A 24911-nucleotide genomic window follows, 5' to 3' on the forward strand; every position below is an offset into this window, starting at 1 on the left:
ACATCATTACACTATGATTTCATTGTACTATTATTTCAAAGTCCAGGACATCAGGATTAATGTACTGCATTCATTCTACAGAAACCCCCCTAGGATTATTGCTATGACAGAAGCCTACACCACAGATTGATTTTTACTTGAATGGTTGTTTTCTCTTTGAACTTGAAAAATGGAAAAAACATATTTTAAGCACATTGTCCCTAATAGTTACCATAGACCTCCAGAAAGGCTTGCTGAAACTTGTGATGTTATCACACCTGCATCTTAGAGTCCTACTCGTTATTTAGATCAGCAGCATATTCCAGTTAAAATTATACATAGTGTTTTCTTCAGGACATTTGTCTTTCTCATCACAGAAGACAAAAGAACAATAATAGGAAAAGCCTCCTTTGCAAAACTTAAGTATTTTTAAAAATTTAAAAATCACAGGAGATCAAAAATGTCCTGTTACATGACTTCATTGCAATGTAGGAGATGAAGGAAAAACAATTTTGAATAGGATTCATCTTTTGATCCAGAGGAGAGCACCAGATCATATTTAACCCAAAAGGTTTTGGCACGTTTTTATCGTCTACAATCTGCATCATATTGAAGTCTACATCATATTAAAAAACAGTTTAGAAATCTAGGGAAGTGCAGAGTCACAGAGTGGTCATGGGAAAATAATATTTATGAAACACAGTAGAGACTGAAATTGCATCCTTGGTTAAAATTGCAGAGTCAGACCTGCAATGGCAACGCAGTGGCACTTCTATCAAAAAAGCCATAAAAGAGACAGACACGAAAGTAATCCAGTATTTATGAGTCACACCTACTCCTTGATTTCTCAGGAGAAATCAAAGGTAGGGATCAGGCACAATAATGGCCTATATTCCTTCAAATTTCAAATTCTTGCTTTCATCGATTGACTTATCACAAACTTCTGTAAATGAACAGGGAGATGCAGAAAGACATATGCATACAGTTTCAATGCAAGAAAAACACTGAAGTGACATTGAGCTGTAGAAATTAGCCAATAGGACTGTAAGAATCAGTGACCAAGTCCTGCATTTGCAAGGTTAACAAAAAACATGGTGGAGAAATAGAGGTAATGGAGATTAAAAAATAAAAATTAAAATCAGCATCTGATACAGGCAACTGAAGAAGACACATGAAAACAATATCTAATGCTTTAAAATTTTATCCAATTAAAAAGAGTCACAGGAAGGAAAAAAATTCCTCCAAGCATAAACAAAAATTAACAAGCAGCAAACAATAACAGAAGTAATATATAGAAAAGCTCTATTCAAGCAGCAGCAGCACCATCAACTGTAAAAAGACCCTCCGAAAGGCAATTAAGTACTGGCATGTTCTGTTCTACGTTATGATAAAACTTACAATAGGGGACATTCAAAATCAAAACTGTATCTTTAGCTACATCATATTTTAATTGGGGGAGCCACCACAACAGTCACTGGACAAGCCAGAACCACCACATTGTTTGCTCTGGCCTGAAAAGCTATCAGTCTATGAATCTAGTCTATGCCCTATAAATCTAGTCTACATAATGATATTCACCCTCAACGGATCTATTACACAGTGACAATAAGAATATTAGCTCCTCTTCTACAGAGATCAATATTCACCTAATTCCAATTTAATAGCATGAAACAGTAGTCTTAAAAACAACCTGTTCTTAATCTCTTATAAACATATGAAATTTGGGATCAAAATTCTGCAAATTAACTTCAGACACTTCCGAGTAGTTCTCATGAATAGGAACAGGCGTAAGCAGGCAGAGAATGAAGTTAACACTACAGCTGTAATTGGAGTGACACAGAAATACACTTATTTTGCCATGAAATTCCATCTACGCAATGGACAGTCAGCCTGATGCTTAATGTGATGCAATGTACAACGCCATAAAGGTTAGACTAAGACATTCTTGGTTATTTGCCATGGAAAGAACACTGAATACACAATACTTATTTTCTGTAAGTGATAAAAGAATACCAGGTTGATAACAAAAATATGGAAAGAGAACCATCTTTAAATGGTTACCAGGGCCAATCAAGGAAGTCTGCATTAAAAAAAGAACAAAGAAAACAAGTTCAGAAGATTATTAATTTCTGTTTCTTTTCTATTATTATTTCATGGATAAAATAAGTATTCTGTTGTATCCAGAAGTCAATGCATTCTCCATTTTTAAAGGTATGTAAAAGGCAAAAGAAAAAGCTTTTGTGTTTTTCCTGCTCAGCAGGAAAACAAAATAAACCTCCCTAATACACATGCTGAGAGACCTGAACTTAAGACAAAGCTAAATAAGCTGGATATAGTAACAACAAGCTTTATGTTTTTCCAGAATACAGCACTATTTATCCTCACTTGTTAAATTGGTTGTGTCTTGAAGAGTATAAAACTACACCAACAAAGGCCAGATAAAGACTGTATTTATATGGATGAATCTCTTCTGGTCAGGTCCATGATGAACTACGCTGCAAGAAGTGAAAAAGCCTGCATATATTGAACCAAGGCTTACAGATTAGCTTCCATCTACTTCAAAAAGCAACTTCGTTGCATCTTACACTGTTGCTCCACCATCAGACTGAACATGTATATATGGACCTATTCCTCCCACTTCTTGGTCATATTTGATCCAATTCCCAATGTCATATCCTAAATACCTAAGCCAGTATCCAAAGAAAGGCACATCGGGCAGGAAAAGGCTGACAACAGATAGAGAAAGGCTCCAACCACCATTTCAGCAGCATCACTGCTGTCTCAGACAGCTTACAAAACTATGGTCTGAATGTCCAAACCAAGCATACTCTGAGAAATCAAAGCACAGACACGAGCAGAATTCATAAAACCACTACAAAACAGAACTAGCAACCATATAATTATGGTCATTCAATGCAGTTTTTCACATATCAGCTGTTGCACTAGCCAATACTTTGCCATATGTAGCTATAGGTTTTCCTAATATCCACACGTCAGGACAGACTCAAATGAATAATTGAAACATTTCCAGCTAAGTGACAAGACAGGACAGAGCAGAGAGCTCTCTCTCTACTGTTCATCCCTCCACAGTGTAAGAGGCTGAGAGTACAGTTAATAAGTCGCCTTCTCCAAACATGTTACAAATACGTCTTTGAGCTGCAACATCGCTTTAAAAATTTTACCTTGTGAAGTATTCCTAGGTACATAGTGAAATACAAGTTTCAGAAATCTGTGAAGGTTTGCTAGCTAAGAAGAAATACACTTCGCTCTACCTCACACAAACACTTCCTGGGAATTATATTTGTATTGTGTCTTCTAAAAAGCAGCTGAACATAATACACAACTGAAAAATGCTGTCTTGGGGAGGTGGGAGGGTGGGGGGACAAGTATTTAGACCATCAACAAACTGGATTAAATTACCCAGAAATATACATGCCTCACAGAAAGCACAAGAAACACCACAGTAAATAACATACATAAATATTCTTCAAGACCATCTGGCAAATTCACCAGAATGATTTCAAAATATTCAAAGCAATTATTTCCAGCTAACCACTTAGGTCTTTCAGAATTGAGATCTGTAGCATTTTATTATATTCTTTACTGTCAAGGCATATTTCTTCAGTAGTTTGCCATTTTTTTCCCCTGCCATTTGGCTAAGCAACTAAGAACTTTATTCAGTAAAAGTAACTTCCAGATGACCTAGCAAATGGAATTGATTTGGATTAAATAGCAACAGATTATTTCAGTGTTTAAGCAGTCATGGGTATGCCAGTAACATAACACATCTCAAATATATTCCACTAATCTTTTTAAGTATGCTTTTCTTTATCTTTCGCTAAACATCTATTTTATGGTTTATTTCTTTGTACTTTTTAATCACTGCTCAGTTACAATGTCAAAAAACTTGAAATCCCAAACTGAAAAGCATATAGAGTCACAACACAGGTAATTCTCTGAGTAACAAGCACATAAGAGACTGCTATGAAAATATGCATATTTACTGTTTTGCATATTGCATCCAACAGATTTGTCACAGTTGAAAGCTTTCCCTTCAGGCTCTTTTAAAGAAGCACATCTAGGCATATCCCACAAAGTTGTCTGAGGAAAGCATAAAAGAAATGTCCTCCATGATTTTAAGGGTGCAAGGACAAGAGAAGGAAAGGGACGAGGAGAAAGGACAGAAAAGGTGTCCGTGCTGGGGAGGGAAACTACACCTCTAGAGCTGAAAGGATATAAACTACACTTAAACCAAAAAAACTCTTCAATTACTCGGCTTATGTTTATTTTTCTGACTCACTACTCAAGAAGTTCCTAGATCCTAATCAAGCCTAACAATGCCTCAGAGGAAATGCAACTCCAAAATGGGAAAGGAGAGAAAACCTTATTTAGGAATACTTCATAAGCCATAACATTATAAAAACTCAGGATATCCTCCAAGAATGGTAAGAAAAACACTACATAATAAAATACGATATCCTTAAGTCACCAAAATATGACCTGATTCTGGATGACAAGAGCTTAGATGATGACTGTTAATTCTGATGTTGAACTTCTGTTTGAGGTATCCCAGATTCCTCCAGGAGTAGAGTTTGAAAAGACATTAAGGTTCAGGCAACAAGTATCACAGATGAGGAAGTTCTTAAAAATATCAGAGAATCAGTGACCAGCAAAGATATCTGGATACACAGAATGCATGAAACACACCGAGCCCTCCCAAGAAGTCTGTATTGCCAGAGAGGGTCTACAGGAAGAAGCTTTCTACTCCATTTTAAATTATCACCTTGGCCAGCAAAAGGAGCTAGACACATTCCACTTTATCAAAAGTCTCATCTATTTGCACTTGAAAATTATTCACTTCCCCCACGCAATACCATCTCTTGTCTGTATTAGCTCTCTGTCATTTTCTTCATCTGGCTTTGAATAAAATATGTACACAAGTGATGCTGCATCTATTTTTATCAGGTTTTAGTGACTACATTTCTTTCTTTAGAGATCTAAAGACCACATTGCTGCTTTATTTATTAAATTTGTGAAATTAAAAGCAAAAAAAACAGACTAATATGGGAGTAAAATTCACATTAAAAAGACATTTTATAAATGTATTCTAGTTCAACAAAATAACATTTTCCCTTAGGATATCCTTTATCCTATTAGGTTGAAGCTTGGGACAAACAAACCTTTAAGTAAGCCTCTGCAAATTGTTCACTAAAGCATGTCAGTCTTTTCTGAATTTGAGGCTGGGTTTAGAGTTCATGGCACAAATTATTCTATATTTTGAAGACACATAAGATTGAAGACCACCAGGTATATTGGGAGCGAGTTGAAGTATGTGTATTAGTGTGTACATGTTACGCTTGCTATCAAATACAAAATGCTCATGCAGAATAGTCTATATAATATACACTACCTTATTTCTTACTTATCTATTTTAAATGCATAGCTACATGAAGCATGATATCATGGTATCACATGCTAAGTAGTCACCCACTCATCCTTCTTCCAGTCAGAAAACCCAACAAAAAGAGAAAATCCAAACAGCGTCACAGTTCTACATCGCCTGCTACGGCTAATGGCCAGCCATTGCCTGCTACACTTGTGCAAGGCTGGAAAGTAAGCATACATAACACAGAGCACTCTGCATTAAAGTAGTTACTCGAAAGTGTAATACACGCTACCCTTGCCTACTGCGATATAGATATCCTCCTTCCTTGCGGCAGCAAAGTCACGTGTGCAGTGAAATAATTTTTGCTTTGCCTATCAGTACAGAACCAAAGCAAATACTAACACTTTTTCTAAGATAAACCATCAACAGTGCTGTCAACTGCACTTTAGTTTCCTGACAAATTACTACGATACTAGTGTAGACTGTGCTTGTTCTGTGAATTTTCCACGCCAGCGGATTTGCCATGTCTGTAGCCATCGGCTGTCTCATGCCATTCCAGTCAAAACCAGTAAAAAAGAGCCGCTGACCACAGCCAATGTAACTGTACCGACAGCTGTGGATACTACCGATGCAAGCACATTATTCAGTACTAGGTGGGTGAAACGCTACCTAATGATTGCGATTCGAGAGTTACTCTTGATATTAGAGAAAATTACTAATACAAAAATCAGTCTAGCAGTTTAATAGCTACACTCAATATCCTCAGACACTGAGGGTCTGGGGAGTCAGAATTCCACCATGGGAAGCACGGGGAATGAAACTGACACCTCTGGGTGAAGTATTTAATTTTGAAAGAGCAAACAATAATTAGCTCATATGCTCTCCTACTTTATATCTGCTGTTAATGACAGCCTATTTGTGACAAACGTAGGAGACTGCAAGTCAGTATGGCCAGGTTAAAACGCAGATTGCACTTTCTGCTGTCTTTCAGGGCAGAAGGAATAGTCTTTGAGAGAGCTGAAGCTGGGAACTACAAAGTTCCCAGCTGCCCTCTGCCAGACTGGCTGGTTTCTTACGTATGATTTCAAACCTGTGGGGACTAAGCCAGAAAAAGAGCTCCCATCGTAGCATGGGATGGGAGGGGAGGTCGTAGAATAATTTTTGCAAGTTGGAAAGCTCCTAGGTGAGTTATTCTGGTTTCAAAAAAACCCTAATATGCTTTTTTAAAAAAAAAAAAAGTACACTCAACTTTGGAGAGCTGCACTAAGTTATAAGGATAGCAAGCAATTTAATGAGATTCACAAAGTCTTTAAGTGGTTGTGTAAGAAAATGTTACTTTCTTTACATCCTGCTTTCTCAGCCATGGACTTTGACCCACCCCATTTGTATGTTGATTTTAGCTTACCTGCACAAGGCACTACACAAAAACATGCCTTAAGACAAAACCAACCTGTTACTGAAAAAAACCAGCTACAACCTTTCATTACGAGATGATGTATAAAGCGCTGCATTGGTAATTACACATGGGCTGTTTCATCCAGTTAGGTGAAATCTGGAAATTACCTCTTTCAAGAACGTTAGCATTGCACACACTAATGTTGCAGTTTAGCAGTGTTGACATATTGCATTTCACAGCACAACACACAGCAGAAGCAAACAATTAAGGGCAATTACTGTATGGCATGGAAAGCTACAAGAATTAGTAACAGCTCCAGCTGCAAAACTTGTTGGAAAAGTGTTTCTTCCACCCTAAGCCTATTTGCACAACAGGATAAATTGGATATTAATACAACATATAACTTACAAAATTAGTAAAGCAATTTTTAGGCTGCTTGAATCAAGAAAAAGATTGTACTAATCTCAGATGTTAGAGACCTTTGTGTTTACAAATCCACAGTATGCTCTCCTTTAAAGCTTACGCATGTGAAACAGATTAAGGGGCACAATGGTGGGGGTTAGTCTCTGAAAGTGCTTTCTGATGGCTGCACAGTCCCCTGCTATTATTTTTCTGTCTCAAGTAAAAAATCAGCACCATATTACACCATACACACTTCACCTCTCACTGTTACTTATTACTTTATTTTAACATGTTTTCTCACATTATTTTACCTGCAGTTACTCTAAAATAGTTAGGACTTGTGCATGCCACACCCCGCAATATGAAACCACCATCTAGCTGTAACCTCAACCATCCACTGCTTTGGAAGTGATGGTTCTGTCACCTTATCAGTTGGGAAGCTGAAGAAAAAGATACACTACCAGCTAGATTTTCAGCTCTAGCACTGAATCTCCTTCGTCTTCAGCACATAAACAAGCAGTTAGAACCATCAGCAGAGGCCCCTCTGCTACAACAGAATATAAAAACAACAGATGAAAATGAAACTTTTTGACTAATATTTTTCTCATTTAAGACTGAAGCATGTACCAGCAGAAGCTCAGATGCAGTGGTGCCACCATTCATATTTTAGGGCAAGTCTCACAAGATCTGTTTTTCTTGAAGACCCAAGTCCTGAAATTTTGAGCTTGTGTTAAAAAAAGAAAAAATCTGTTTTCAATATAAAATAAGTTTAAGATCTATGTAGTTAAAAAAAAAGCTTTAAAGAAGGAAAACAATACTAAATGTTCAAAAAAGACAAAGCCTATATTATTTTTAATCTTTTTTTTTTTTTTTTTTGCTAGGGAACCTGACTCATGGCCTTTGAATGCATATGGCTGCCAACACAGCATGTCGGAAGAAAGCATTAGAGACAGCACATATCTGCACAGCAAGGCACTTGGAAAGATGGTCTGGACAAACATTAAGAAAGCAGGTTTGAGGCCACACCGAACTTTTTTTAAACAACTCCTAATGTAATTGGCATGCAAAGACAACTGCTGTTCCAAACATTTTGAGATGCAATAGGAGGAAGAATATTTTTTTATTGGGAACACAGTCCTTTATCTAGGCTCATTACCTCACTTCTGTTATACTTTCCAGAAGATTTCACAACAGATTAAGAAAAAAATACTGTTGTTTCATGAGGTATCTTCTTTAAGACACACACAAAGCCCTCAATCGGACAAAATAGAAAATATATTATTATTAGGAGTACCTTTATGCACAGGAAAAGCAATAGCTACACAGGGCAGCAGATAGAAATTGCCAGCACTAGCGGAATAGCTACTTGCCAAAGCCCAGATGGCACGGACTGCAGCTCTGAAGAAACCAGCCCTCCCGGGGGGTCTCCCTGCCACAGAGAGCTGCAAGACGTAGGTGAGAACGGGCAACCGGCAACCACCTTCCTTCCCGCCGCCTTTCCCCACTGCAGCAGTTGCCTTAACCCAGCCAAAGTTTGATTTTGCACAGGCTGCTAAGAACTCTGAAAAAACTTTTAAGGGCTACAGGGATTTAAGGTGTCCTGGATCACCTGGAAAGTTTAAGCACAATGGTTAGATTCCTAATGGCCCATCCTGCCTAGAAGGAACTGAAGATCTAACATCTGCATTTAAAAGGACAGAAATGAAAATAGAATAGACTATTAAACATCACAGCAGGTAGTAGTCAGGATTCTGTTTTGCACACTTCTACTAGGCATTTTGCCTTTGTTCAAGATTGCCCCCATTAAAACTAGGAGGATGGAGAGAGCAGAGAGAGAATGAAAAAAATCACATTAAAGATCTTGAATAGTTTCAGAGAATCCAGCAGTCCTTAAAAAAAAATATTCATTTTATCTAGAAATAATAAGTAGGAATTTGAATGCAGTTTTCAAGTTTTCATGTTATTTTAGGGATTATGAGAACATCGAAGCACCTTAGAGATTAGGCTCCTCTAGTCGTATCTGTTCCCAAGTACTGGAGTACCCACAAACCCTGCCCCACTAAAGCAATCCAACATTCTACAGCGATCAGTGCTGAACAGCAAAGATTTGCCTTCGAAGTCATACATTTTTCAAAATAAAATTACTATTTACTTTCACTGGTCAGGATCTCTCTATAGCACAGGACCAACCAGAACATCCAAAGAATTTCCACAGATGACTGTTGTTCTTTCTGGTGACAAAAAAAAACCCCGAATTTTAGCAACTACTTCTTAGTTCCATAGAGCTAAAAAAAACTAAGACTGAGCCAGCTGCAGTCTCTGCTCCAACCAGTTCATTATGAAGAGAATTGTTTACCAAGTTACACTTGTGCAAAGTCATGCAAGGCAGTGGTGTTGATCAGGTGTCATGGACAGAATAAACTGAAAACCATTTGGCGGCACAGATGTTTCTGAATCTTTATAATTGCAAGTGAGATAGAAAATGGAGAAAATGCAGCTCAATTCTCAGAATAAAACCTGAATATGCAAGCTCAGAGATATACATAAAATACATGCAGTACTAACAAAGGAAGTAGAATATACAGTATATAATAATAAATTGAGATGGTCAGATTCCGGAATTAAAATAATAAAAAGAATTTCTCAGTGCCTGCCCTTCAAAACAGAACAAAAATTTTGCAGAAGTTAAAGGAATCCAGTATCTTAATCTAAGGGCCTTTTTGGTGGTACTTTGCCACAAAATCAAGTAGCCTGTGTAAAACTGTAGGCATTACGGAGCTTGAGTTCTGCTTCTGGCTCCAGTGAAAGCTTACTATTTATATGGGTGTTGGAAACTCAGGTCTTGTCTCTTCTACAGAAATGTTTGTTTCATTAAGCTACAAAATTCTACATTCTCTCCTTCTTTGCCTAATATGTAATTTACACCCCAAAAAAAGTCATTTCAACCTGAGGAAATGCTAATATCTTAAACAAGAGCACCCTTTTAGCTTGGTGACTAGAACATCTGCTTAAACCAGCAGAGGGGAGGAAGAATGAAAGCATAAATTCTTTTCTGGGAATTCATGATGAGTTTCCAGCTGGATAAATTCTCTGTTGAAACTCTGGATAAAACCTAAATGGTAACATCACTTCCTTCTCTTGATGTTCAGTTTAGCGTAACAAACATGTTTTGAAACCATACAGCAAGAGGAGGCATTTCAGATGACCTTCTGCTTATTAGATGGGGTGGAGCTGCAGGCTAGGCAGAAAGCATTCTTAAAACTTAAGAGCTACTACAGACCATTCCCCAGAGCCCTTTCAGTGCCCCTGCACAAATAAAAGAGCACAGACAAGGTCTACACTTGCATATCTAAGACTAGAAGGGTGGGAAATAACTCACTGTAATGCTACTACTGCATTCTGCCATTCCTGCTAGGTCACAGGTATATGCCTTGAGGACGGACCACAAAATCACAAGTAATTGAGTAAATGCAATACCTCCTGCCCCTAACCACCGCAGGCCATGAGTGTAAACCCACGTTAAGGCTACGTATTAAACGGTTATCCCGCAACAGCAAATCCATGAAACAGTTTGATGTAGCATTTAAGTCGTGGGGCACCTTCAGCAAAGCACTGACAGTGTGGTAGTGAGACTAACGGCATGAGAAAAAAAAACAGGGTTCTCATCTCAGGGGTTTAAGAGATATTAGGAAGGAACTGACTTCCACTGGGAGCAAGCGTATTAACAAATGTATCTGTATGAAAAGTTACATACTGAAGGCAAGAGAACCGAAGAGCGCGTTGTTAGGCAGCTATGCAGAGGCACTGTGTTCTTTCCTGGGTTTGTTCTTTTCTGGGATACAACCTGATTCTCTACAGGCGCTTATCCCTTCAAAAATCAGATTACAGTAAGGCAAAAAAGGGGATAGGGAAAATGTTTATTTGTGCCCACTTAGAGTATTCTTACGTAACAACTCTATTAAGTCATTAATTCAGGACTTTTTTTGTCTCAAGAGCTGATTTACTTGAAACACAGCCTCAGCCTCTGCCACGCATTTCACCGTCAACGATGACTGAAAATTCTAAGAGAGAAGCAATTTTTGTGACATGAACCCGGTGGACTTTTCAGCTCTCAGTGCTCTACTCCCTCTCTTGAAAAACTGACAGAATTAGAATCCTGCTGCAAGTCGTATCAGATATGTCAACAATTCAAGGATAAGGTAGTTCCTTTTTTTGTTCTCTTTCAAGCTACGTTAGTCCCCCAGTTCAAGCTGAAGTTGGCCTTCAATTATTTCATGTGGTAGTTCTAATTATTTTCTTATGGCAGGTTCAAGCAACACGCTCTTGAGGGATTATCGCAAGAGAAAAACAAATTCTATAATCCTAATACCAATGCCAGTTTATTGTATTTGACCTCTCAAGTTCTTCATGTAAGTCTTTTGTTTATGATTTTTAGAGCATCCAGTAATATTTACAAATGTTGTATGAATACACTCGTGCAGACACACTGCTGTTGAACCATGAGATGTAACCTTGGCTATAGGCAAGAGACCAACAAATAACTTCAATGAGCTTGTAAAGGAAATTCTTAAACGTCACATCAGGCGAGTATTCTGCAGAGCAGCAGATACACAACCTTTGAACTCTAAAAAGGCCTTGAAAAGATTACAAAGTTGCTGCCAAAGACCAGGGAGGCAGTACCAACCCTTAGGTAGTGTAATAACCGCTCTCATTGTCCACGCTCATTAACTACATCTTCCTCCTTTCTGGTCCTCTAGTATCAGTTTTGTATTTTCCCCAAGTGATTTAAAATCTTTCACAGAGAACACCACAGCGTAGTTCACTGTTGCAATCCAGCATTTTCTCCTTTTTTTTTTTTCTGGCATCAAAATCACTTTAATTTCCATACTCATCACTCGCTAGACGTGCCCAGTGCTAGCTGGATCATGTTTAAGTCTGTCACCCTTACTTCTAAGGCAACCTGATTTGTACTTGCTTCATCTTATTTCCAGCCTTATTTCCGCTGCAGCTCTGTTAAAAGCACAAACCAAACTGCTCCCTTGCACCCTTCGACACTGTGCCATAATTTCTAGGCTGTGAATCCATAAATCACTCACTCTATCCAACCTCTTCACATAAGTATATGCCTTCAAGGAGGCCTATAATCACTAACGCATCCATACGCTTAAAAATAACATGCGTACCAAAAAGCATAAGGCTAATAATAATGAAATTATTGCCCTTTACCCCACCACCATTTTATTGTTTGTGTCCCTGAGTGCACGTGGATTATCTCCAAATATCAGAGGTTGTCCCTGACATACTACTACACAACAAATCAATCAAGCAAATCTACAATTATGAGGCCAACTTTCCTGTTCATTTTGAAATTGCCATAAAAATACAGACTTGACCTTCAAAAAAATATCTTTTTTTCTTTCAGGTGAATTATTTTGTCTTATTTTGATTATCATCATAAGTGGCAGAGGTTTGAAGCTCTGAAGTACTGCTTATCACTACAGCAATTGAAAGGCACAACTAAAGTTATAAGTCTAACATGCAGGGGAAGAAAATCACAGAAGAGATAAAAGTGTTCTAAAAGGACAGGTTCATGGTTATTCACACAAAACGTAAAAATGGATGCTTACCAATATTTGTACTGAGTAGACAAAAAATATTGCTAAAACATTTTATATGTATCTACACATATTTAAAGCAACTTCATCACCACCTTCACGTGTGGCTTGCTTTCCAGTTTATTGGGGGTTGGGGGTGGGGGTTGTTTAACATCTTTTTAGTTAGGTCTATGCAAATATAACTTTTTGACAACTTGCAACTGCAATGCAACTGTAGGAACTGAAAATTTAAAAAGCGAGAATTGCACGGTGTTTAAATTAGAAATCTAATGACTGTCTTACGTTCAAAAGAGACCCCAGAACTCCACTTCTTTGGAAGGGGGCGAATTGCTTTGTACGAAGAACACAATTAACCTTTACGGGCCTTTGTCTGACTCTCGGTGCCTTTCAACAAATGGACAAGGATGGTGGAATTAAACGGGCAGCACACTTTTCCGTACTCCTCCAGAGCAGCACCATACAACTTTCGGCCCCCCTTCAACTGAGAATTTCTCCCTGAACCTCCCTCACCCGACTCCAAGCTGCAGCCCTTGCTCAGATTTCCATTTTTCTATCCACATGATGATCCGACAAACCACTCCAGCACTCCGCCCTCCCAACACCCGGCCGCTCCACGGAGTTAATTTTAACTCGGTGGTTTGGGTTTGCCTGCGCGGGGAAGATCCTCCCGTGTAAAACAACTGGGCGTTCATCGCCCCGGCCGTGGCTCCGCTCCCGGCACCGCCGGGCAGCCGCGGCCGAGCCTCCCCGGGAAAACAAAACCTCGTCTCAGATAATGGCTTTACTGTACTTACTTAGAAAGAAAAAAAAAAAAAAAAAAAAGCGGAATAAAAGGGATTTGATTATTTCCAGCTACTTGAAATACAAAAAGCCCCTCCACCATGGCGTGTCGCAGGTCTAAAACCCCCTGGTCCTTGCGGGCTGGGAGTTAGAGGAGAAACCCGCTGCAGGCTGCGCCCACGGCAAGTTTCGCGCCGCGCCGCTACTCCGGGGAGGGCCGGCGCTGAGGCGGCGGTCAGGTACGTCCCGCCAACAGCCCACGGGCGCTGCCGCCTCCCGCGGGTGGGGACCTGCCCGACAGACACGCCTGGACGGGCGGCCGAGGCTGCCCCACCGCCCCCCAGCCGAGGGCAGCGGCCGGGCGGCGAAGCGCTGCCGCCGCCGCCGCCGCGATCAACAGGCGCCCCGACCTCCTCCCTCCCCGCCGCCGCTCGCCGACCGCGCCTCGGGACCCGCCGGGGAAGGGGCGGCTGCGCCCGTCGCCCCGCTGCCCTCCTCCTCCTGCCCCTCGGAGAGGAGCGCCGCGTACCTGGCGAGGTGATGGAGGCCGTCCCGCCGCCGCGCCGCGCCGGCACACGCTCCCGCCTCAGCCGCGGAGAAAGTTTCCTGACGTCAGCGAGGACGGGCGGGGGGGGACCGACCCCGCCTGCCTGCCGGGCTGGCTGCCCGCCGGGCCGGGCCGGGCCGGGCCGGGCGCCGCTGCTCCCGGGCTCCCCCTGCCTCCCGCCGCAGCCCGGCACCGAGGGAGGAGGGAGGCGGGAGGCGGCGGCGCCGGAAGGGGCGCGCCCCGCGTGCCCGGCAGGGGGCGCCCTCACGAACCTGTGGCGCGGGTCTTGCGGCTCCAGAGAGGTTTTGGGGCGGGGGAAGGCGCGGCCGTGAAGGCAAAGAGCGGCCCTCGGTGACGCCGTGGCTGGCTGTAACGTCACAGCCGCCGGGGCCGGTGGAGGGAGGAGGAGCAGCAGCACGGGTCCGGCGGTGGGGGATAAGGAGTGGGGGGGGGCGGCGGGGAGCGCGGGCGCCCCTCGGGAACGGCCCGGGGCAGGGGGCGCCTCCGCCGGCCCAGGGGCGGGCTCAGCTCGGTGAGAGCCGCCTGCGAGCGCGGGGGAACCGGCCCCCAGGGCAGTGCTGCGCTCAAGGAGGTGCGCACCCCGCCTGGGATCGTAAGCTTATTTTAATTAAGGTCTGCCTTCAAGGAAAATGTGATGAAGCCAAGAAATAGGGGGGGCGGGGCGTGGGGGGAAATCGTGGAGAACAGGCAGTAGTTGAGAAAGTGGGGAAACCGCATTAGTAGCTCAGCATTCCTCAAGGAAACATTGTTTGCAGGGAGGAAAAAAAGAGTTATGAGAGACACTTCCACAGGTCTTGGGTAAATCTACAGTGAAGAATAGAAGTACTTTGGTAGGGTTCAGATACAGAACATCATTCTGACTTTGAAGATACTGTCTGTTGCATTCAATCCCAATTAAAATGTGTTTTAGAAACAACAGCGCAGTGTAGATCAATATAATATTATGACAGTCATGGGAAATAAATGCAAGTTAGAGGCGACGTATTTCCTGTAGAAAAGCAAGGTATTAATGTCTGCCATATTTTATTCCTGGTGGCCTTCTGCCACGATACTGCCAGTAAGGGGGCATGTAGTGTCTTTGGAAAGGGAGGAAACGCATCTGTCATTACTCTGCCTGATTTTTTTTCCACAGCACAGAGAGATGCTTTCCATTTTTCATTAATCAATAGACAAACCTCAAGAATTGCCATTTAGAGAGCAGAACAAAACATGTCACCACAATCAAAGCAAAGGTGTTTTGTCTGCAGTGAGCTTTTTCTTTTTTTTTTTTAAAGGCAAGATGGAAAACAATTCAGGGTGGCAATTTGCAGTTAGGAGTGGGAAGATCATGACAGAAAAAAACGAAGGGTAGAAGTTAAGAGCAGGCAGCTTTTTAGACCAACAAGCCCTAGATAATTACATGCATAGATGTGAATTATGTAAGAAGTTAATTAGTGTGGCTACCTTTTCCATTTGCTACTAAACTAAAAAAACCCTCCAAAATATGTATGCAAAACCAAAGCAAATCAGTAGTAAATTTGTCTGCTGTAGAGATTATTATAAGGCTTATGAAATTTTCCGTCAGTTCATTCTGTCCTGCAAAGGAAACAAATGTTAACTTCGTACACAGTTTCAGAGTTATCTGTAAACTTTACTAGCAAGCTAACAGGCTAGGAAGCAGTTGCAAAAAATCATTGTATGGTAAGCTGTGGCTGTGGTAAAATCATACCAGCTGAATTCCAAAGTGAAGAGAAATTGCAGAAAGGATGGAAAACCCTTGGGGGAAGTTGTATGGGAATTATAGTCTAAATAACAACACAGCAGAGATTGTTTTCAGTGTCCAGAAAATAAATCTGAAACATTTTTCTGGGAGAGAAAAAAAACCCACGCCAAAAAACAACCCAAAACACCCACACCCTAATAAACCTGTCTTTACTGCAGTATTAAGACAGTTGAATAGATTTGAGCAAAACACTTATTTCACTCGCAGCTGATCCATGACTGGTCAATACACAAATAAGCTGGTTGTTTTTTTCCCCCCCCCTCGCCTGTTGTTGTTACTGACAGCTATTCCCGCACACAATTCCACAGCATCTTGTTTGGAGCTGACAGCTGCATTGCATGCATCTCCTTAGCCATTTGTGCCTGTCAAAAACAGTGTCAGGAAGGATGGGAAGAGAGATAGTCTATGAATTCTATGCAATCGTGAAAGAAAAATAAAAGCAAATTGCTACCAAGAACCTCAGGCTTTAGTAGTTTCTCAGAAATAAAAACAGACTTATCTAGTCTATCACAGGTTTGAACTGTTAATTGTGTTAAACATTTGGACATTGCTTGCCTGTTTTTGTGATTGGTTTTTCAAGCAGCAAGGCAATACGTGTACTGCTTAGGCAAAACTGCAGTTCATTTCAGTGACAGGGAGTGTCTTTATGTATTGGATATTTCATAACATACATCCAAAGTTGGCCTTGGTAGTATGTAATAAACAAGTACTCAAACTTGTTCTGTAAGTGTACTGTTCTTATTTTGATTAGACAAGCTCAGCTGCAGTCTTGTTACTGAATGGAGTCTCAAAGTTTTGACCTGCCTATTAAAAATACATATATTTATTTGTAAAGTTATGGATTGCCTTATATGTTTTATGTTTCAAAAAAAAAAAAAAAGCCTCAATAGAATTTTACTAAAACTCTAATAAATCTCAGCAGCTCAGCCACAACAGCAAAGCAGAGCACACACTAGGCAGACAGAAAACATTTTGGTTATCAAAATATGTGTTATCTTAAGTTTTTCAAAGGTGATTCAGAAAACAAGTAAGATTAAAGGTGCTTTAAAACACTTTTACGGTACCATGGCAGATTCTTCATCAGAGAAGGTTAAAAATATAATATGATACGGGGTGATTTTTTTAATTACCAGGCTTTTCTAAGTCAAGTATGTTTGATGAAGTCAAGGTAGATTTTGTCCAAAGTCAAGTTATACCATTTTAAATGCAATAAAAATATAAGAGTATGAAATATATTACCTCAGGAAAGCACGCTTTTCAAAATCCCTTTTGCATGCAAATTTTTTTCATAAAAAAAAGCGAGGCATTCTATAATACAAGAAAGAAATGCTCAGTACCTAGGAAGCTTCATATTTCTTCTGAGGTATTTTTGACATAATCTGTATTCCAATGCTTAAATAAAAGGAATGTAGAGCAAAGCTATTTTTGACTTAAATTTGATGCATATTATTTGAAGGGAATAGAAGAAAATGTGATTTCTTTCTTCTGCTGTCAGGTTTTTTTCCCCATCAACAGTGGCAAGCTAGGGATGGAATGAGAGGGAAAGTAGAGCAAAAATACATGAACTCTAGCATTAGTACTGTTTCTTCGTAATTATTAATTGCTGTGATCCAGGAGCAAAAGGCTAAGAGCAAAAAGAATAAAACAGTGACTTCCTCTGTAGTCTGAGTCCCCCAAAACCTGAAGTGGACAAAGTCAAGTCATTACTGGGGGTATCATTCTTGAGCATTGCAGAAGATTTGAGCAAAGAACCAGGCACACAAGAAACAAAGAGTATGCTCAAGAGAGAACAAAATCACTTTCGTAAACACATGCTTGCACCTTGGCTCCTTACATGAATGGATTAGTTTTATTGCTCTCATGAGGTTGTAAGTGTCAGTCATGTAAACAGATGGCAAAGGCCGAGTGGAGATAATAGAGGATGAGCAAAAACAATGGAATCAGCATTCATTTAGATCTGGAGCTATGCCAAGATCAAAGAGTAAATATTAATCACTTGGACTGATTCACCAGACAGTAGTTAATTGACGGAACAAAGATTAAAGGATTGCACCAATTACGAAACCTGAGACATTTCACCTCCCTACTGAGCCTTGTCTCACCTCTCACATCAACCAAAAGCTACCTAGCATTACTCTGCAAGGATGTTCAATAAGAAACCAAAGCAAACCCCATTCAGTCTTTTTTTATGAAGAAACACTGCCAGGGAGAATTCCACCCCCAATTTCATATTTAACTTCAAGACCTTTTGATCTTAATGATCTTAGGACGATGTAAAAAAAAAAAAAAAAAGAAAAAAAAACCCCAAACCCTCTGTATTTTAATCAAGGGAAGGACATCATTAGCACTGTGATCAGCTTCCATATCAGAGATGGCAAAGGCCAAGAGGGTCTGGGTACTCAGACAATTTGTTGCCTTATCTTCTATAAGCTTAACCAACCAGGTAACAGGGTACCTGTTGGTCAGGGCATCAGAGCAGATGTTGATCTCTTGAAGGCAGCTATATATCATCATGTTTCCTGAATTTTCACATTTTTTTGACAGTTGACCAAAAAATTTTTGAGACAGGATTTACTGAGGACACACGACAGAGGCTTATTTATATACATTAGAAGATCTGAAATGGAGTGGGTTGGGAGAAAGAGAAGGAGATGAGAAAAAGGACTCTTTTCTAGCTTGATTAACTGGGAATGCAGTCATGTTTCAAATATGTGAAGGGTTATTGACTCAAAATCACAGTATTTCTTGTGTTCATCTTATGTTCCCATTTATGAAAGGATTTTTGCTGGATATTTAATATTGTTTTCCTCATTATTATTTTACTAAGTTTTATACATCACTGTAAAAATTTAAGTGCTGAAATAACTATTACATTACTTTGATTCAATAGGTGTCATAGGCTACTTAATTTTATCCAGGTATCTTAATTATTGAGTTGTTATATGCCATTCAGGGCCTGAGGAAAATAGTGTCAGACATGAGAAAAACAGGGTGTCAACAATGCTGAAGCATGGGCGGAGGTGGAGCTGACTGACTTACTGCTCATCATGCAAACTTGAGCATGATATTGGTATCAACTAGCAAGATATCTAAAGAGGAAGGTCCTCTATGCCATACTTCGAAGAATTTCCATCCCAAAGCGGGTCAGTCCCTGTATCCCTGAAGCTTTTTTGTGGAACTATGTAACACAAAAAGTACTGTAGCCACCACTACAGAACATTTCCAAAATAGAAAAGCAATTTTTCGTGCAGAACTTCATAGACTATGGTTATTATATACATCGCATCTATAAAGCCAAGACAAAGAGACAGACTTTTGGCATTTCATTCTAAAGTTTTGAGAAAAGGAAGAAGCAATAGAGAATTTTCATTAAAAACCAAAGGCTAACTTGTAGTATTCTTTGCTGAGAACAAGAGTGCAAAATGCTTAATATCATTGTTTTTTTCCTGAGCCAGTTATCCTTTGAAGTGTGGCAGAATGTCTACTTATTACATCATTTGAAATGGTCTAAGTTGCTTACTCCATGACAAAAACAATAAGACAACCCAAAAGCTAATGATGCCATTAGCTTAAGACAGGAAGAAGTAAAGAAATCATTACTCTATCGTCTACACTACACATGGATATTGGTTTTTAAAACTGTCTAATATTTGAAAACAATGCAACAAAAATGTTCTCAAGGGTGCCTAAACCAAAGCAAAATGTCAAGTTAGCTCTCATTGAGCTTGCAAGGGTTTTTCGTGTGGATTTCAGAGAGAGTAGTATTGTATTAATAAAATACTTTCACAAGAATAAAACTTCTAAATAGAAAAAAATAATCTGTTTAAACCCTTTGCTTTTAGAGCTTCTCATACATGAAATATTAGGAAGGAGATTGAGCTCTGGTAGAATCTCTACTCTCTTTACATAAACACTACAACAGCTATCAACAGGTAAATTGGAAACTAAAATCTTCCAAACTGTTTAGTAGAATAGCCTAGGCAAGGCCTCACAAAAGCCAAGGATTGTTTAACACCTTTAATCAAGACCAAGTCAATATTATATACGCATGTGCCATAATCCAGATTTTCCTCTATTTTCCTTTGCTTTTTTCCCATATGTAATACTTCATTCTACTAGATGCAAGAGTGCATGTAGATGCATGTGCAGTTAAGGATGAGTTTTACTCACTCACATTAGGTGCATCTCACCAGGACTGTGATTTATATCTCTAAGACAATTTAAGTGATGCTTACATTTAATACGCATGCTAAAAACCCCAGATTATTTTCCTCATATAATGTAAAACTGAAAAGTTACTAAAGAGAAGAAGTTTGGTAATACTGGTAGAAGGCTAGAGGAAGGATATGAAAGCTGAAGACAGCACAGGGTTAAGATTGAAACAAAGAACCTAATACTGGAAAATAAATAAAGCCATGTTATACAATATGTATTTGTGGATCTGTGGGAGAGGGAATAGACATCCAATTACAACTACAGTGTAGCTGAAAGCCTGGAGTGTAATTATCTACATTATTTGTGTTCTGCAGAGATGAACTGTCTTCTCTTGTAGTCAGCTGTACCATCATTTTTAAAACCGTTTGTCTCTATCGTGGGTTGTTAAAACTACAAGAATCATGACACATTTTTTTGCTTTTTCTTTTTTTCATAGAATAAACTTGTTTTTTACAGAAGTTCAACACAGTAAATATTTTTATATACAACCTCTGTCCTGGAATATACATGCCTGGAAAGCAGAAAATGCCATTAATCTCTTCCAGTGGCTGTTCCATCTAGGACTAAGATTCCTCAGTAAATTCCAGACAACTAATTTATCTTCCCAGGTAAAACAATAGGAGTAAGTATCACTTTAGAGTTTGGGATTGATGGTTACGAGATTCTGGTATAGACTTCTTCAGAGCTGGCATAATCAGTTACCTTCAAGCAAGTAGAACAGAACACAACCTTTTAATTGAAAACAAACCCATACGTTAGCATTTGCAAATGAAGATTTGGAACAGACTTGTTCAGATATTTAACTTCCATGTTTTCCTCTAATCTTCTTTAGGTACTCTTCCTGAGTTACAGAAGTGAGAAATGATCTATAGAATTATTTCTTAGTTGATAATTTATATATGTGATTTATGAACACATTCATAATTCTTAAGTGCTTTCACCAGACACAAGTTCACACATTTCCATAGCTACGAGACCATGAGGCTTTCCTGTTATTCTCTGCCAAAAACTTCAAACTCAGACTTTTTATCCACTTTCTTGGTAGATATCTCACATTATTACTGGATTTGTCCTTTCATAATAACCCTTCTTTTTTATACTTTAGGCTGAAAAACAGCTCAGCCTGTAGACAGCTTGTAAATGGACTTTGTTGTAGGTGAAATTCAAGTCTTGTCTAAAAAGTAAGTGCGTTATATAAAATAAAGTAACAGGTGCAAGGAACTTGTACAATCTGGAGAACATTAAAACATGTCTAAACACCCACCTATGACTGATACCATACCGAACTCTCTCAAGTAAATATATTGTCTGTCTTGGAACCATAACACTTGCAGAACTAAACTGTGGTCTTTCATGCCCATGCCTTCAGCAGTCCCACAGGTCCCACAGGTCTGCCTTTAGTTATGGGCAAGGGAGTCTCTTGGTCAGAGCTGTCCATCTGCCACAGGTTGAAGTTAAAAACTGGCTTCCCCTTACTGGATGCAGTTAGCATTGGTGTTAAAGTTCTGCTCATGACAACGATCTTCAAATGCTTTTCATGAAAACAAAGATCAATAAGTTAAAGGAGTAAACATTTCCCAGAATTTGGGCCATATGTGGGACTATCTCTGAAGTAGCTATTACTTAAAACTAACCTGAAACTGGTTTGTCAAGAAGCCCATCTAAGCTTTCAAAAGAAATGTCACAGAGTGCATTTTAAGTTTATATGCCATAGAATCATTTAGGTTGGAAAAGAACTTTAAGATCATCAAGTCCAATCGTAAACCTAACACTGCCAAGTCCCCCACTAATCCATGTCCCTAAGCACAACATCTGCACATCTTTTAAATACCCCCAGGGATGGTGACTCAACCACTTCCCTGGGCAGCCTGTTCCGGTCCTTGACAACCCTTCCAGTGAAGAAATTTTTCCTAATATACAACCTAAACCTCCCCTGGCGCAGCTTGAGGCCGTTTCCTCTTGTCCTATCGCTTGTTACTTGGGTAGAGACCAACAACTACCTCGCTATAACCTCCTTTCAGGTAGTTGCAGAGAGCAGTAATGTCTCCCCTGAGCCTCCATTTATCCAGGCTAAACAACCCCAGTTCCCTCAGCCACCCCTCATAAAACTTGTTCTCCAGATCCTTCACCAGCTTTGTCACCCTTCTTTGGACATGCTCCAGCACTACAATGAGTACAGTACTTGACCTGAAAGTTCAAAAATTGCTATTGATTAAGCGGCATTTTAATGCTGTGATAAAAACTCATTCAGGATGAATCCTACATCTCCCTAATGACTATTTAACATTCAGCACATCTCAAAATGGAGCCTAAGCATCCCTTTGAAAGTAATAACTGTTCTAATTTGCGATGGTTGATATTACTATATTACATGAAAAAGTCGTGGGTGCTTATCCATTGAATAAAGAGCAAACAGTTCACAGAACTAGGCTAATGCAATGTGTTGCTGGGCAAAACGCAGCAGTGTATTATAGATTGTTTTCCTGGGTGCTGGACCTTGTAGCCTCCCTTCATATAAGGACATGAAAGAAGAAAATTTGACACTAACTTTGATTTTGATAATGGCATTAGTACTGACTAATCAGTCATTAGCCTCTGCAATAATTTCTCCAACCACCTGTTTCTTGCTAGTTAATACCTAGCAAGTAAGTTTATTTTTTTAATGATCATACATTCTGATATCAGCTCACAAATTGGTCCTTACCGCTGAGTAACAAGCACACACTTTCACACTCCCACACATGTGGGTGGAATGAATTTCTGGTATTCATTGCTTGTTTGGATACCTGCCTCTGGGTAGCCCATCCTACCCATGTCAATAAACAAGAAAGCAAGCATCATATTTGTTCTACCAAATGAAAGATAGTCTCAATTACAAAACTGGGAATAAAGTTACTAAAGAAAACATCAAAACAATAAAACACCCATCTGCTATCAATATCCTTCCCTCCCTGTCACTTCAAATTTCTAAGGCATGTCTTAGGTGTGGAAACAAAACAATTCAGCACTGTTTCCCTTCCTATATTCCCCCCATAATAACCAGGATCACCTTCAAAATTAATGTGAGAAAAAGGGAAACTACAACTAATGCTAAGTCAAGATGGTGACAATACTCTCTAAATACAAGCATTTTTGTAAGAATTTTGCATACCCTTTGACAATTGTGCATACTTCTTAGCAATCTCTAAGTCAGTGTGAAATTTTCGTAGAGACCACACACAAAATACAAAAAGATAAATGAAATTTGGCATTTAAAAATGTTTTTTCTAATTTGCCTTTTTTTTTTTTTACTTTAATACTGTCTTGACATTTTCCCAAAAGAAAAGTCAAATTGTTTTCCTTAATATATTTTTCCTTTCCTTGGATGGATTTTATTCTACTGACTTTTATTTTTCTGGAGTAGAGCTGTCTCACTTCTTACTTGGCACTCACTGCTGTGTGTTTTCTCCCCTAATTTTTGGAAGGGATACAGCAGTTGTGTGGCTTCATGTAAGTCTCTGCTTTCCTCCCCACTCTCATGATTCAGATTTTAGTAACAGAAGGGAACACCCCAGGGTTGTCCCCACCAGTTGAGATGGACGCAACATGAGACTGCAGTCCCAAAGACGTAATATTTTTCATTTACTGCTGAATCTTTCCCAGTTTTTATCTCTACTCTTTAAAAATGTCAGCTCTGAAGCTAGTCTTACTACTAAATAAGGGAACTGTGAGCAAATATGTTCTTATGTTTCCAGCAGTCTACAAATAAACTTATGTGTTGCTATTGCCACATCTTGCATGAACTAGCAACTTCTTACATCATAACCCAGCCATGCTTTATTCATAATGATCCTCTTGAAGCCAAAGATGTTGCTTCATGAGCTCTTTACTCTAATTGCCCATTTCACCCTAAAATTTCGTATGCACTCCCTACAGGTGAAGAACTCCCCTCTTCTTCCCATCTTACTCCTTCCGTGAATCATCTAGAGCCTCCTACTCCATTTACCATAAGCTCTCTAGCCCCGGTAAACCTTTCCACTTCTAGTAAGTGGAAAGACTCATCCTTCCCTCCTTAAAAAACAAAATATTCTTCCAAAAGCCATTTTTCACATTTTGCCTAAGAGAACATGAAGAACCTTAGCTAATGTTCCTAAAGTTACAATTTTTGTTCCTGTTGTATTGTAAGTCCCTTAGTTCACCGTGAAGAAAGACATCCTTTCAAAGCCTTTCAGCTTTTGACATTTAGAATGGCAAAGCTTTTGATATTCAGGAAAAACTGATGTACCAATATGGCAAGTTATTTTACGTTAGTATATGGCCAATGTTAACAATGCAAAGCAATAATGCCCTGGGAAAAACCTCCTACCACCCCACTGCAACCTCTGTTCTCTAGCTTAATGAAGCTAAAGGATGTCTGCTAGGGCAATACAATCATATTAATCAATGTCAGCAGATAAAATTAAACTTCCCTAAAAGTGTATTTTGTTAATATTTGCCCCTGAAGTATTTTTCTCTAATAATTTCTCTCTCTGCTTCTAACTTAAAATAATTCTGAATCATTCCTTTTGTGTCAATTACTTATATAAAAGGCTTTTTTCTTTTGTTCATTTAATATCTTAGATTTGCTAATTGTTCATCTGAGGACAGGTCTGTATCTTTTCCCTTTAGTTTGTTCCTGCTCACTTTTTAAAATGATCACAAATTGGTTTCTTCTTATTTATTTTTCTCCCTATTCTTCTACTGAATATCATTAAATATTGAGCCTTCTTCTAACATCTTGTTTCTTTGGAGCCGTGTCCCCCCCCCAATCTTGTACTTGCACAAGACAA

At 39.5% G+C, this 24911-nt stretch overlaps 1 protein-coding gene across 8 annotated transcripts in view; it reads right to left on the minus strand.

Moving 5' to 3' along the window:
- GULP1 (GULP PTB domain containing engulfment adaptor 1) overlaps window positions 1-14233 on the minus strand; it is a 152939-nt gene extending 138706 nt beyond the window's left edge. For 2 of the 8 annotated variants that reach the window (XM_075093969.1, XM_075093962.1), the window contains exon 1: window positions 14088-14182. The gene's annotated coding sequence lies outside the window, so the exon portion shown is untranslated. Of the gene's footprint in view, window positions 1-13060; window positions 13162-14087 lie in introns of those variants that run through there. The other 6 variants (XM_075093970.1, XM_075093963.1, XM_075093968.1 and 3 more) reach the window with 5 other exon arrangements.
- Window positions 14234-24911: the final 10678 nt, after the last annotated feature.

Source organism: Phalacrocorax aristotelis, chromosome 5 (genome assembly GCF_949628215.1).
Source record: "Phalacrocorax aristotelis chromosome 5, bGulAri2.1, whole genome shotgun sequence".
Lineage (NCBI taxonomy): Eukaryota > Metazoa > Chordata > Aves > Suliformes > Phalacrocoracidae > Phalacrocorax > Phalacrocorax aristotelis.